The following is a 16,296-nucleotide window of genomic DNA, read 5'->3' on the forward strand; positions in this document are numbered from 1 at the left end:
GGTGGTAAGAGCAGTGGGTATTAAAAAGAGAAATAATTAAAGTGTATCTTTATAAAAAGTAGGAGGGAGAAAACAGCACGTGTAGGTTTTTTTTACCCTGTATATTACTGCATCTTGTGTACTCTCTCTTATGCAAAAGAGTATGTAATCTTTTAAGAAACATGACAATCTGCCACTTTCTGTTCATGTAATTGGGATCAACATATGGTACAAGAGAAAAGAAAAACATTTGTTTATTAATTTAGATCAAGTTACTAACTCAAACCACTAACAGCATTCAGAATTAATTCCACATCAATTGACCAAATACCTTAATAGAGTAAAATTGTAACATATTTTCACTGAAATGTTGATCTTCTGCTGCAGGGGTGCAGAATAATATATAATAAAGACAGAAAGAAATATGCAATACTTTGGTGACACAGATGACATCATACGAAACGGAAAGTCAGTGACATGTGGATGTGTAAGAGCTACGTGAAACTCCATTTCATAAAATTCACACAGTGATGTGGCGTTTTGGGGGTGTTTGTGAAACTCATCAAATGGTAAGTTATGCTATTTACATCAGTAGGTGAAGCTTTTTACTAAAGCAGTAAAATACCAACCTCTGGGAAAAATCAGAATCTTCATTAAGTTCTTTCAAGAGAAAATGTACTCATTTGCCATTTATTTTGAAAGGAAAAATTTTTTCACAATGAGAATGAGGCATTACTTCTTTACCATTGAAACCCAATTATTTTTAGCCAGGGAAAAAAAAAAAAAAAAGGTTACCTTGAGGGGAAATGAATATTGGTTTTATCTGTTGCTCACTGGCATTTTATTTTATGTTTATTTTTTATGTTTTGAGTGAGAAGCTTTTCACAGTTCTTGTAATGCGGTACCGGAAGATCAGGGGCCAAAATTTGTACATGTTTGCTGTATAGGAAGCCCTATGTACTTTGCTGGGGTACGTCTGTAAGACATTCCTGATTGTGCACTGTAAAGGACATAACACTACTCCATCATAATAGGTCAGGTCTCACCTTCCTGAGAGTATGTAAAACAATACATCTTTTATGTAAAATACATGACCTCTGACATACGATGTGCTCTTAGATTAGCAACAATAAAGGCTTTTATCCTGCTTTGCTGCAGGGGTTATCTTGGATTTGACACTTTAAACCTCTTTTCATATTTATCTGTTTTATAAATTTTCTGGGTATTTGGCAGTCAGATCCTTATTTTGGCAGTATTTTGCAAGCAGACTTCATTTCTACCCTGAGTCTTCACGATAGCAAATGAACCATCTTAAAATGTACTTTTTAAGGAAACTGCTGAAAATTACATCTTTGCATAAAATGTGCATACAATATCTCTTTCGGCAGTGCTGCAAAAGTCAGGTAACGGTTTCTAAGCACATTTGTCATATATGAACTGAACATGCTCCAAGGAAACCCAGTAACACTGGCCCACCGTTAGCTGGTGGGAGGTCCAACGGGGTCTACCAAGGGCAACACAAGCAGAGGGCTGAGGAGGACTGCAGCTCTTCTCACAAATTACTCCCTGATTGAAATCCAGCTTGCTTTCATTTCTGGTTATCTAAGTCTTGCTATATGCTACCTGGCTTTCAGAAATTCGGGTAACGTACCACTGAAGTTAAAATGAGCAGCAGAGACAGCTGTCCCCACCTGTGAAAATTTCTCATTAACAGTCCAAAGTTGAGTATCTCAAAATGTAGAAACACAAATACAAACTTCTCTCCTGAAAATGTTTATATGGGTGAGCGAACTGATGTAGGCAACACACATTCCTTCCATCATGCTGTCCTTAAGATAAACGCAAAGTACCATCAACACTTTAAGTGTGCGTGTGGAGCAAACAAAGAAAAAATCCCATCCTACCAAAGCAAGACACTTCACTACACTCATGCTTTCCCCCAAGGAGATGATTAAAATAAAAACCAAAGCACAAACAAAAATCCATTTTGTGAGCAGCAGTGGATGCCTCATGAGCGGAGGGAAGGTCTCCAAGCGCCCACAACACCGTCCCCTGGGCTCAGCTGGCATCCCACACAGGGAACGGTCCTTGCAAAGCTATGTGTCCTGCTGAGGTTTTACCAGATATTCCTGAAAACGTGAGGTTTGCTCGCCAAGTGCCTCAGTTTACCCACCAGCAAGATGGGTAAACGCTTTTGCAACACATTTTGAAATCCTTAGATGCAAAGATACTTTTGAAAATAGTGGTTTTCAGCAGGATTTTGGAAAGGCACCTGGTAATAATCTTAAAAAGATCATGACCTGAGCCAGTGCCATAACCTTTTCAGTTGAATTTAAATAGAAAGCCCCCTTATTGCTCTGGATCAGGTCCTGCCTGTTTACCTGGTACCAAGGGACCAGACAAAAAGATCAGAGTCTTTGCCATTATACCTGCTGTCAGGTTGGACCTTGTGACTCTCTTGATCCCACAACACTTATTTGATTTAGCGGTCTCCTCCTTGAGGGCAGGAAGGTCATTTCGGGGAGGCTGCAGGATGGAGCCCTAACTCCAAGTGATTAGTGCAAAGCCAAATTTAACCAGCAATATAAAGAATATGCAGAAATAGAGAGCACAGCAGAATGAAAGTCTACTTAAAACAGTAACATTTTTACTAATATCTAAATGAGAAGAGCTTTGGGTATTGCCAAAAATAGATTAACAGAGGCCTTGATCCCACACAAACTGGCTGTGAGTAATTTTACACAGGAAAGTAGAACACCAGTTGAGCTGCTCCCCTGCTTAGAATTACGCATGTACATTTTTCTGCCAGTGTTCCAGCCTTGAGAAGCCTACAATTCATTACTGGAAACCTAAAGTAGCAAAGGAATCTCCCCCTCACTACCTAGAAAGCACACTTTTATTAAAAAAAAAAAAAAGAAAAAAGAGGGAGAGAAAACACACATAGCCGACAGCACAACAAAAAACGGTTTCTGAAATTTGATTTCATTTTTCTTGTATAAGATCAGCTGAAATGTATTTAATGTGTCTGATTAAAATATTTACTACAAGGCTTCCTGAAAGCTTTAAAATATCAAAACTTGATCATCAAAATAAGCACTTCTGTGCAGTAATTTCTTCTAAATAAAGTGAACCATAACCATCTAATGCAGCTGTTTCTTCCCCTTCAGAACTCCCTGAGTCACATTCAACTGCACACAGGCTGAAATATGAAATATGTCCTACTATTCTCATAATTACTAGTTTCTTGTCCTGTGCGGGAAAAGATGCAGTCAATGATTTTGTCAACTGTACATTTGTAAGAGAAAAAAAAAAAAATGCTTTTCATTTGGTACTCTGCTAATCCTGACAATACAGGATGTACGCTGATCGTGAAGAGCAACATCTGGTACCAGGCAGGCTTGCGGGCCCAATCCTGCATGCAGGTTACTTTGCTCACCCAGTACTCTCGCTTGGGTTACTTCCACTAACACACACGAAGCAAATGTAGAACTGCCCTGAGGATGGTCACAAGTTGTCTCTTCAGTTTTGTTGTACCTATTTTATTTTTAAAGAGGCATCCATCAATCTAAAAAAAAAATGTATTAAACTAAATATTTTAAATAATCTGAGGGAGAAATATTTTTTCTGACCATTGTCAAAGTGGCTACTTTTTATCATGCAGCATATATAAATCTCAGGAAGCACAGTACAGCAGATTTTCTATACCAGGAGTCATTATCACCTCCTCAGAAAGTGAAATGCAGGTGAACAGTAAAACTGTGAGAGACTAAGTGCACCTCTTCCACCTCGCTTTGAAGAGGGGGAAATGGATTTGGTACAGGCCAAAACACAGGGATATTAATGCTTGCTACCTTGCTGCTTCTCGGTGGAAGGAGGGAGCAAATCATACTGTATTTTCATTTTCAGTCATTAGCAGGCTGTTCAGAATCTCTGGCTGGTGCTTATTATTTATTCTAAACAGAAATAAAATAAAATAAAAACAAATAACAGCACGAGGACAAAGCTATGCACAGCACATTTTCTCTTTCAAAATAATATTACCTTTCAAGTCCACTGTAACCTTGGAAAAGAATCACTCGATGTAAGCCAACGCTACGAAACTAATCACAATCCATTCCTCCCCCGCTTTTTAATAGCTCTTATAGGAAATATGGGTGCAGTTAACAGACAAGTTAAGAACAGCTCGCTTCCAATACAGAATTTGAACTGCGATTGTAAGTCTTGCATCTTTTAATGATGGATTGGTTATTTGCCTCACACGAATTACTTTGCATAACAGAGCTGGCCCTCCTTGAATTCATCAGACGTAAAGACCATAACACGTTCCCAGAAAGTATCAAACCTGTCAAATGCCCAATCAAATGATGAGAGGCCATCTCACTGACGCTGAGAGCCAGGAGATCAAACGCTGCCGCCTGTTTTGTACTCGCCAGATCTTCCCCGTTTCTTAAAATAACTCTCCGTGCCTCAATGCCAGCCTTAACCATTTTATGTCTGCGCTACAACTCTCCTCTCGAAACTTGACCTCGCCTCAGAGAAGTGAGGAGAGGCATCTCCCTTCCCCGAGCACCGCGGAGCAGGGGCTTGCGGGATCGCTACCTGGCCCCTCTGCGGAGCCAAGCACGCCAGACCCGTTACTTCTTCCCAGGACTCCCACAACGCTCGGGCAGCTCTGCCTGGCAAGGCGAGGGCCTCGGGCAGGGCTGACGGTTCTCCTCAGCCGCCAGTTTCCACACCCCTCTCCGCTCCCGCCGTGACCTGCCCGCTGCTCTGGGGCCGCTTCCCCGGCAGCGCGGCCCCGGCGCCCTCCCGCCCTCCGCCGGGGCCCTCAGGCCGCGCCAGCCGCCGCCCCCGCGGCCGCCCGCCTCCCCTCAGCCTCCCCTCAGCCTCCCCTCAGCGCGGGCAGCGCCGGCGGCCGGGGCTCCTCTCTCTTACCTGACGAGCAAGTGATACTCGTGGTCATGGTCATGTGAAAATATTTTCGAGGTATCCTTTAACAGCCTTTAAATATTGAAGCCTAAAAACAATATTTGCTGTTTTACCTTTGAAGCTTTAACAAAAGCTTTGTTTTAGCATTTACCTCGGTGTGCAATAAGAGTTAATAATCAAATCCGTCCCAACCCCCACAAATGTTAAACAAAAAGATAAAAGAAATGCAAATAGCTATTGTCATGGAAAGTTAAAGTACCTGTCTGTATTTTTAAGTGAAAACTATTATCTCTATCAATCAAAATTTAAGAATACAATAGCACTAATCACACAAGGTGCTTTGACTGAGGTACTTTTCCTCATAAAAAGTTTTTTTTTTTTAACTGGTGCATAAAAGTAATACACTTACAATTAGATATGGTATTTGTAATTTTGTTATTAAAAACCCTCAGCAGTCTTATTGTTAATAAATGCCTCTGAGTCTGTAGGCTGATTTGTACCCAAGAAGACCAAAGTCCCTACATATTTTAATAAGGTTGATGAAATTTTATTCAGATTCTCACACTTTCCAACATGTGGTGGAACAGCACACTCTTCTGTTTGAGAGGAGTTACTCAAAAGAAGGAAATAGTTAATTGGTAACCAAAACTACTACTTCTGGCCTCGCTGCACATTTTCCACATTTCTCCAAACACTGTCTGTACTACAACCGTCTGCTTTGAAGACATGCCCTTTGTCATCTTTTCTTTAATTTTTGATACCAATTCCCTCTCGTTGGACTCTGAGGTTCTCCTAATACAGCATACATTACATATACAGTATATACATTGTGCAGGCACACCGCACAGATTTTCTCGAAAGTCATTTTAAAAACAAATTTGTCCAGACTGAATCAGAAACCGAGCTGCGCAGTTAATAAGTGCAAGAGCGAGCAACAGTAATTATGCCTATACTAAAAGAAAGAGCCCAGGATTAAAATACCTATAAGTAAATAGTTAAGCCAGGATGCCATTATGCAAACTCTGCTCTCAGGGAGGGATGTCTCCCACACTGAGGAGCAATAGGACTGTCATTTTTTCCCCCTGCAATATCAGGTTTCCTACTCCACAGTTCTGGTACTCTGCATCATGGCTAACATCTCTAGTGTGCTATTAATATCAATGAAGAGACGATTCAATTTCCACATAAGAAAAACCTTCCTATTACGGCGCAGACATTCTAGTGAGGACCCTTGCGAAGGAAACAATAAAGACCAGAGGGTTGGTGGGGGGTTTTTTTCCCCTCCTTCTTTTTTTTTTTTTTGCTGCTGCTTTTGCAGTTCTGCGTTGCACACTGTTTGAAAGCTTTTAGCTAACAATGGAAGCATTATCTTCAGGATAGTTACAAAACAGGATTTGTTAGTACAAAGAATAATAACACCGAACTCATTCCCCCCCGCCCCGCAAATACCTGCCTATTGCAATACGGCATTTAGTACTTTATTCAGAAGTATATTCCAGAAACACCTGTATTCTTGATCTAATTCCCTGCAACAAACTCCCTCAGCGGACCAGGTTTGCTTAAGGAGGTTTGGACAATTAAAAACAAAACAAACAAACAAACATTTTGTGCATTTATAAAATGGAACAGAAACAAAAGTATCTTATTCTACCGGAGTGCAAACTTACCCATTAATGAGGAAGAAAAAGGCTTAGAGCTGTACAGTAATTCCCAACCAACTGCAGAAAGTTGAGAGTTTGAAAACACTAAAGCACTTTTGACTATCCAGCCTTTCTGTGCTTCAACACTGGCTGCAGTGTAAGGAAGGACTGAAGGTATGTGGTCTAAACACAACAAAAGCCACTGCCTTACTGTAGATTAAATATGCAGGAAGAGGCCCCTTTGCATAAACACAAACACTCAGCAAATGAGTAACTGGCTCAAATCAGACGCCTGCTGTGCATGCTACCTGTCCTGGTCTCTGACAAGCTACACAGCTTGTTTAAGGGGATAGGAGCTACAAAATCAAATCAAATCATAGCGTTAAACGCTTTGCTCACATAATAGTAAATAACAACAGCACCAACAACTCAACGCCAAACGTTCATTTCTAATCTAAGCATTCCTCTGGCAAAGAGCTGAATCGTGTGCTATGCCCGCTTTGGCTCAGCCACCCACCTCACCAGAGCAGAAGAAACACAACCAAACACCACCTGTAAAATTCATTTTCATTAACTGCACTGAAATCCAATACATTCCTGGCCCAGTCTTTTCTTAACGAGGTTTTAAAATTAATACAGACTTTTGGTTGAGTTGACAGATTAAATCTGAATTTGCTTGTACTGTCCCTGTTTTGTTTACTATATAAAAGACATTCCACACACAGACCTATTTTAGCTGTTCTGAATCACTGCGTAATACACACCTATTTACTAGTTTATTTGGGGAAAAGGAAGAAATTTCTGAAGTTTCCCTTAAAAACATTATTTTCAAAATATTACTCTCATAAAACGACCCCTCCAAACTATATTTACTTCAAAAAACAACTAAATTAGAGACTGTGATAACCACCAAGCACCTCTAAGCATTTATTATTATAATCGAATATACATAATTACATACTGTGATTTACTCTTGCTTCTAGAGAAATAAATTATTTTTCAGTCTCGTTTATCCTCCCATTCCAGAAATAGAATGAAGCAGCACAATTTTAAAGCAATTGGAATTCACCGGTGTCCCTTCCTAACTTAAGGAGTCAAATCACATTGACCTCTTATTGTAAGTCCAAGCTACATGTTGGTTTTGGTAATTTAATTATTTTTTAATAACTTGCAGTATTAAATGATTGCCATTGAAACACAAATATGATTATACTCCGCTGCCTTACTCTCTTGTGCTCCAGACTACAGCGTAACATGGACGACACGACTGCGTCCGGCACCGGAATTTCATTCTGAAAGAGCACTTACACGAAGGCAGACACAGGAAGATTCGGGCTTTAAAAGATGCAACACATATTTACTGGATTCTCAAGCATGTGCCACAGATTATTTCAAAGGATACTGGATATAACTCACAGTTTTAATGCGGATCAAGTGTGTTCAGTTCCACTGAGCACTCGTACAGTATGGAGGGAGTTTTTACTTTTCCTTGGATAAACTCACCACGTTAAAGCACAATAAAATTGCTAACACGAGCTAGTCAAGCCTAACAGGATAAAAATCCTCCACGAAAGAATCCTGCAAGAAATTTTAGAGCCCCTGTATCACTCACCATTTTTGCATTGAAATGACCTTCCAAATAAGGTGTCAGATAATACGGTTCACACAGATGATAGTGATCTAACCTTGATGCAAATAAACCATAGAACAAAATTTAATCAGTATATCACTGTGTAAAAGCCTTTGTCCATCCCAATGGAGCTTCTAATGACTGTTTTGGCAGTTCTGGCTGGTAGTTATGCCTCCCTGCTCATATATATCTCATACTGGTTGAGCAAGCTAATGGAACTGCTGTTAGTGGAATCCAATATTAATACCCTGCATCGTGCAAAACTGGATGCAACTGAATATATTATACAATTACAGGTAGTATCTAATTCCATACGTATTAGATACTGGGCTCTAAATTAATATTTTAATAGAGAAAACGAAATAAATACTACATTTCAGGTAGGATATCTATGAACTCTGGATCTGCCAGCCTTCCTGCTGTAAGCCTACTCTACACTCACACAGAACAGACATAGGACCCTGACAAAAATTGGCAGGCAAGCTTTAGATGCTGAGTGACACATACTGATGCACAGAGTCAAAGATGTCATCTTCATGCAAGCTCCACTAGTTATGAGCTTGAGAAAAAAATGAAACAAAAAAAAACCCAAAAATAAAACAAAACAAAAAAAAGGGGGGGAGGGGGAGGTGCTGAGAGTGGAGCAAGACCTCCAGAAAATAAACAGGGTGTACAGTTTCAAAGGCTACAGACACAGACATTTCATTGTTCAAGCCAATTATCAGTGGAAAATAATAACAACAGATGGATTCAGAGTCACTGACTTTTCATATGCACTTCATCTCTGCACAACAGATGATGAAATGCGAGAGCTATCTCGGAAAGGCAAAACATCTTTCAGTAAAAGAACTCTATACTCCAGATGGGGACCTTCTAAGGCAGCTGATTATCTTCTTATAATGTTGTAAGATAGACTTACTAAAACATTTCAAGAACCGATCAGATAGGATGAGCACAATGGCATCATTATGAGGAGTAAGTTGCTTCGGCCTCAGTCTTGCAACTAAACTAGTCAGAGATTTCAATAGGGTCAGAGCTGCCCATTCCCCATTTTCTCATCGTTACCAGCTCCGAAAAAAGGGCCCGAAGCTGCTGCTCACAGCGTGGGCAAAACATGGGGGTCAGCTTTGCCCAGAGGGGGGATGCTGGCGTGGGGCCACTGAGTCAGCAGCTGCATAAATTGGTCCCCAATAAAAGTCCTGCAGCCACGAGTGAGGCGAGACCGCTCGCCTCCTGCAAGCAGACCGTTTCACACGGGGACAAAGGCAGAGGACAAAACATATTTACAAGCACGACTGTTTCCACTACAATTACTAGATGTAGAGGGACCTCATCATCCAGGGGACTACAGTGATGTAAATTAGGAGTAACCTCAGCTGAGTCAATGGAGTTACACCCACAAAAACTGGTGTGAGGCACAAGTAAGACATAAATTCTTTCCTACAAAGCCTTTACAAAAACTCGTCTTTTTATGGGAAATAAAAATTTGCTTTCAAAGGGAAATAACAAATACATGTAAATTTTGGAGGTTCCGGTGATAAGCAGTTCCAACAAATGTCACAAACACCCAGTGAAGAACCACCTACCTAGCACAACCTTCTCCCACTCAACCTGAATACCACAAAGTATGTGTTTTTGATCACATGAATCAGGTACACCACATTCTCAAAACTTTAAAAAAAAAAGTAGTGGAAAAATTAGCTCATTAATCTTTAAGACAACATTTATTTAATGGAAGAATACTACATAAGTAGTGCATTAAAATGATCTGGTTGCCATTTCTTCTTCTCCAAAACACTGCAAGGAAAATTTAAAAAACTACATGCTCTCTAAATCACTATCACATACCAAGGGGTTGCAATACACAACACACACATGCACTGAACTTGCACCTACTGCTAATTTATTTCACAAGTTACAAAATATTTCTTAAGTAGAGGGCTCTTGGCTTCACAAACGCGAAGGGAAGAGATGAGTTTGCGGGCACAAAGCACAGCGTTTCCCCTCTTTGTGAAGTACTTTGTCAAAAGTAAATTCACAGGGGAACATAGAAGCAAAGAGTAAATTTTGCCCAGGGCAAAATTCTGCAACTGCTTTAAGAAGCAAACAAGAACACAAAAGATGTGTAATACAACCATCTGGCTCTACTCATGCTATATCAATAATCCCCAAAATTTATCCCCACCCCCTTAATCAACCCACACTGATGCCACAAAACCAAATGGCATCACTTATGCTTCCTGCCCATCACATTTTGAAATGATATTTAATATGCATACAGTACATATTTGCATGTTAATCAATTTCTTTAAGAAAAAAATATTTTTGCTTCTTGAGCTATTAGTTCTGCTTTTTCTACTTATTCACACTGGGATCTCTAAAACCACCAAGAAAGTCCTTGTGGTAAAGACACTCTCATATCGACACGGCGTCTCAGGTATCAGGATAACGTACCGGTCAAAATTTCAATCTCATCTTCTCTCTAGTTTTGTGTCACAGTGTGAAAATAGCAGAGGGTGAATAATAATGTGCCAGCAAAATTAGCTGTTCAAGAAACACGGGTAAGCGATCCGTTTTGAACTCGAGGTTGGATGCATTTCTAAGCATCGCCCTGTTCGGGATGCAGGGAAGGAATTATGCAGAAGTGGGATACCCTGCGTGTCTTTTCCATCTAGGATTTCTGACTATTTGCGCCAATTATTTCAGGCTGCCCTCCATCCAGGAGCCAGCCTGTTCATGGAGGCAGAAAATGGGGAGCTCCTGGCCACGGACGGAGGACAAGCCTCCAACATGCGTGGGCTGCACGGCTGCTCTCCCCTCCCACCCCAAGCACACAGCGGGAGACCACCCCGGGGACGGACAGACAGAAAGACAGCCATGCCAAGTGACCAAAAGGGCGGTCCCGACAATGTTTGGGGTTGGCTTCATTCTTGAGGGAAAATCACCCGCGTAACCATCGTGATTCATACTGCGAGCGCGCGACATGAAACCAGTACCAAAAACAACACTTCAAAGACGGTCTCTCTCCGGCGACCGACGGCCACAGCCCCGGGCGCTGACTCAGAGCTCTTATTCTTAATCGACTTTTCTGCAACAACATACCCCAGCCCAAACCCTGCCTCTGCCCGTGGCTGTGTCTGGCTGGCTGGCACCTGCCCCATGCCTGGGAGCTGCCCGGGGGGATGCACGTCACGGCGTGGACGGTGCCCCGTGGCCGGCAGCGCTTCTCGCTCTCCTGTAGCGGGAAAGTACAGTTCTTACATAGGGAAGGAGAAATACAAGCCCTGAGCACTCATGGCATCGGTGGAAATGTTCTGCGACTGTTTTCTTTGGAAATAAGCGTATGCATAGTGGTTATGTCTGCTCCTACATCCAGACTACCAACCTGAGATCACAAACACTTTGTTAATATTTTTTTTTTTTTTTTTTTAAATCCATTTTTGGATTGCTTCTGCTGTTTCTACGGCTTGACTTGTACGGCCTCTTTGTAAGAATTGAAAACAGGTCTCCCACAAACACAGGAATGGGCGAATGGTTTAGAGAGCTAATCCGCACCTGGGCTACGTAAAAAGGGCTCATATTTTCCAAACAGAAACACAACCCTTTTTATATATGAACCAGATTTGGATCCAAACGCTAAACCCTTCACCACATCCTACGTGGGGTCTGCAGTGGTCAATGGGAGCGGTGGTGGGTGGTGGCTGCGCCCACGTTTCTGCGGGAGCACCGACTGCATCCTGATGGTGAGCCGCGCACGGGGAGTCATCGCGACCTTGGACTTGGATGGGAACGGCAGACCCGTCCTCGGTTACACCACGGTTAACGCAGGGTAATCCCCATCCCGCGCACGCCTCTTACAGAAGAATCTGGCCCTGTCTCGTTACTCTTGTTAGAAAAATGAAGGCTGTGACAGAAAATAGCTGAGAACTACATCTTGCCGATGCCAAAATACAATAATAACATGTTCAAAGATTTAATTTAGAAGACTACAAAGTCTAGCTCATACATCATAACACCTTGAAATAACACTTTAAGGTCAAATCCTGTGCATTTTTGGAAACCACCAAAACATAATGAAGTTTTACTTAAACACAGCATTTACATTTATAACGCATTTCAGATTCTTCAAGTAAGCTAGACCACATGCTAGGAAAATGTACTTCCCACAACATACAAATTAAGTCATATACAGCCTTCCCTCCGCAGGCTGAACAGCCACCGGCACAAATGGAAGTCCTGTGTACGGATCAAAGGCAGCATGTGGACCTCAGAATATGATTTTTTAAATTTTGTTTTTAATTGGCAAAACATCAAATCCCACTAGTAGTTTATTTTTGTTGCCTTCCTTGCCCCTTTTCTACCTCTCCCACTTATTTCACAACGGAACATTTTTAAACCACTAGAAATCTTTGTGGCAAAGATGATGTCATACTGACACAAGATCAGGTGTGAGGTATGGTATGAATAAATACTTATCCACAACCACATTTAATTTTCAATGGTTGGGCATCAAGAGACAAAGAAGTTCTTATGCAGACATATTAACTGAGGATTTAATTTTAAATGGTCTGCATTTAAAAGAGCAGGAACAACACATAGGGCAAGCTCAGAAGAAAAAGAAAAAAAAAACCCACAAAAAACCAAAACCCCTTGTACCTTCCTTCTTGTTTTGGGGAAGGCAATGCACAGCTCTAAAACTTACTGCTCTTCACAGTAATAAATATACAGTGCTTGATTACGTCGTCTTCTAAGTGACCGATACCATGCAGGATAATTGTACTTTATGCACTGGTAATAAAAACTCTCCCTATGAAAATAAATATGTATTTTACAGTAATCAAGAAGGAACTAATTTTGTACTTTTTCACAAGTAGCCATTTACTTTGGCACTGAATGGTAATGTGTAGTAGAGAACGCAGTATATGCTTTAACCCAAGAAAAATTAGACTTGAAAATTAATACACAGTGAAAGACAAATTTAAAGCAGCCTTCTTGTGTTCTGACATAAGAATATAAAAATGACACGAGCAACTAAAGATTAGTTTACATACTTTTCAATCACAGCTGCCGCTCAGTAACCACAATACCTTTAAAATGACATTCTACCGAAACAGATACAGTTTGGCTGCAACAGCGGCTAGATACAGCTAACATGACATTAAAAGGGCATTTTTTATTTACACACATCATACAGCACTGAGCCCCAGCACAATTAGAATGGAAAGATTTTTAGGATGATTAATTTAGAAATAATCTAGTGATAAATAGAGTGCATTGCAAGTGATTCTGCCGAGCAAATTTTTATCACCAGCCTTAGATGTCAAAACACAGTTTCAGGGACAAAGAACGAGTCACATCTTCTTGGTTAATATTTAATTGGGTGCTAAAGATTCTTCCTAAGGACCTCTGAACCATCCCTGACAGCCCCACAAGATGTCCCTATCTGTGAAACAGATACCAAGCCTTTCTGTATAAACTAAAATAACATTAAATTTAATCAAACCATTCAATTAATAAATCACTCCAGTGGACATTGCAGCCCAAGCCCTGTTTAATTACATAATTTTAAAAATATTTGCACACTGCAACCACTAAGATTGGCTCTGAGGTTTCATAATACACACTTAACACTTGAGTTGGAGAACAAATTTATTTAATAAATGCAGAGCTAAGTGCAATAATGCCACTCCACTCAAACTGCAAAATCACTTAGCATATCCTGCGAGAAAAAGCAAATAAACTTTTTCCCCGTTTAAATGCATGTCACCACTACCGCTGGCTCTGGCAGAAGCCACCTCCTTTCTGTTGGTGTTTGTGCAGTCGGTGGGTTGCCCAGGAAGGGGGTGGGAGAGTTGGGGTCCCCCTCCTGCAGCGCAGAGCATCCCCCTGCTCAGCCTGCACGCTGAATCCCTGGCCTCCCTCTCCTTGCCCTGTGCCTCCATCCCTCCCTCCTTGCTTTCTCCACTATTTCTCCCCCTGCAATGCTCTTTTGCCCTCTTTCCTCCTTGTTCTCTGCGGCTTGCTGGGTCTCCCCAGTCTCCGCCAACATGCTCCAGCTCTTTCCATTCCCACCTCGAGCTCCTGCCCTGAGTTTGCCCCCACCTGCTCTCTTTCTCCCTGCCATTTGAGACAGCTGCGGTGAAAAAAGCTAGTTGGGGAAAAAAAACAACAAACAGGACAGAGGGAAGGGGCTGGGGAGGAGAGCGAGGGAAAGAAAACAGTTTAATAAGGCCAAGCAGAACTACACAATTTCCAACAACAGCAAGAGACACTCCTGAGCTTCGGGATGAAAAATAAAAGCCACGGACCAAGTGTATTACTTGAAGTGGGATTCAGGTTCTGTGATGGGTGTAACGCCTGTGTCCACAGGACAGAAGAAAACCGTGTTACTGCCATATATAACTGGGTGTGACAACAAGGGAGAGGTTGAAATACGCGTGGACCAAGTGGTGGCCTTACATGAAGGGGAAAAAAAGCAAAGCTAAGGGTCTGTCACAGCTTAGAGGCACAGCTGTGTGCACTTGTACAGACTTTGCATTCATTCATATAGAGCACAGCTTTCAGGTCCTGTGGTTCCAGCATGATTTTTGGACGAAAGTTGAGCCTCAAAAATAAATAAGTCTATATTTGGCCTGCCCTGGATTCGAGAACTTCTCAATAGTACTTTGCATAGAAACACTCTGAATTAATACAGGTTAAATTTTCGAGATTATAATATTCTTTACCAAGCCAATGGATGCACCTCTAAAATTCACTGCCCTGACAAATAGTAGAGCTCTTGAAAGTCTGCTTGTATTAGTTTTATGGATCTATTCTACTGCTTAAATCAGGTCTCATTAAAATTACCATCCACACAAGTTCTCCCACTGGGAAATCTACATGCCAGAGCTACTCGAGTTCCGCAGGCAGTGCTCGGAGGGGGTTGCATATTGCAAAATAGGTGTGGACACGCAGGGGGGGAGGACAGGGAGAAGAACAAGAGGACTTCAGGACAGCAAACAAGTTACTCCTTATCCTCCTCTGATTTTAATCAGTGCAGCTTTTGCTCAGGTGGCACAAATGCATCCGTGAAAAGGAATGCTACTGCCAGAAATTAAACCAGGGGGGTGGCGTAAAAGTAGTGTCCCTCGGAAAGCCAAATCCGGTCTCAACCATCCATTTTAGTGCTGGAATGGCAGGCCAAATATGCAAACACTGCACCTGACAACTTACACTAAAGCATATGATCTGCACACTGCCCCTCCAGTTTAATTTTTAATAGTAACGGTACTTAAATCTCAGCATTAATGTATTAATGTTCAAATGAATACAATTAAAGGCATCTCTATTTTCTTCAGTGCTAACGATCTCGAAGATCTCTCCACCTTTTCCACCCTTCATATTTGTGCCGATTATTACAAATATATTCTGTAGCCGTTGTTTTGGCAAAGAAGCAAAAACCTTTGCCTTTTAAATATAAAGTAACAAGAATAATGAATAATATATCTTCTGATTTTTGTTCTGCCATGATATATATATAATGATATATAAAATGTTCATTTATTATTATCACACATCCTAGGAAGCAGACATGCAAAATTACTTTTTTTTTTGTCTTACAAGGGTCATTTATCATACAGAACGTCCTCCAAATAGGTAGTCCTAAAATCTCAATTTACAAAGACATTTTTTAACGCTGAATTCTTCAAACAGGGCTACTCTCCTGATGGTTAAAATAAAAACTTTATGATATTGAAATAGCTGGATTTAAGGAGGGAGAAATGCTCTGCATTTTCTTTTAGAAGGTCCTACCTCGACAAATTAATGTCTGCCTATTATTTTTACCTAGATCTTGCCACATTTATTGGTAACAAAAGCACTGTGTGACCCTCTTTAGACCAAGTTCAGAATAGAAAAGCATTTACTAAAAGGGCATTAATTTTTATCGTAGCATCTGTGATCTTTGGGTGGGGAAAGGAAACACCATAAAAAACGAAGTCTGTATATACAAACTATCATTCAGATTTTAACACTTATGCAGAATAATGCAAAGCTTTATTTCTTTTTGATGTTAGCAAGCTTTTTTTTTTTCTGCATTCCATTTTTCAATATGTAAAATGACAAAATGCAAAAACAAAA

The 16,296-nt window shown here is 40.9% G+C and overlaps 1 protein-coding gene across 15 annotated transcripts in view; it reads right to left on the reverse strand.

The window, feature by feature from the left end:
- The window catches only part of FOXP1 (forkhead box P1), a 390,108-nt gene that overhangs the window by 226,989 nt on the left and 146,823 nt on the right, over positions 1–16,296 (reverse strand). Inside the window, exons 1-2 of one of the 15 annotated variants that reach the window (XM_074836025.1) lie at positions 6,576–6,659; positions 3,831–3,932 (exon numbers count right to left, since the gene is read on the reverse strand). The exons of 11 other annotated variants lie outside the window; for them this stretch is intronic. The gene's annotated coding sequence lies outside the window, so the exon portion shown is untranslated. Of the gene's footprint in view, positions 1–3,830; positions 3,933–4,914; positions 4,958–6,575; positions 6,694–16,296 lie in introns of those variants that run through there. 3 more of the 15 variants (XM_074836024.1, XM_074836018.1, XM_074836023.1) reach the window with 3 other exon arrangements.

Source organism: Strix aluco, chromosome 11 (assembly GCF_031877795.1).
Source record: "Strix aluco isolate bStrAlu1 chromosome 11, bStrAlu1.hap1, whole genome shotgun sequence".
Taxonomy (NCBI): domain Eukaryota; kingdom Metazoa; phylum Chordata; class Aves; order Strigiformes; family Strigidae; genus Strix; species Strix aluco.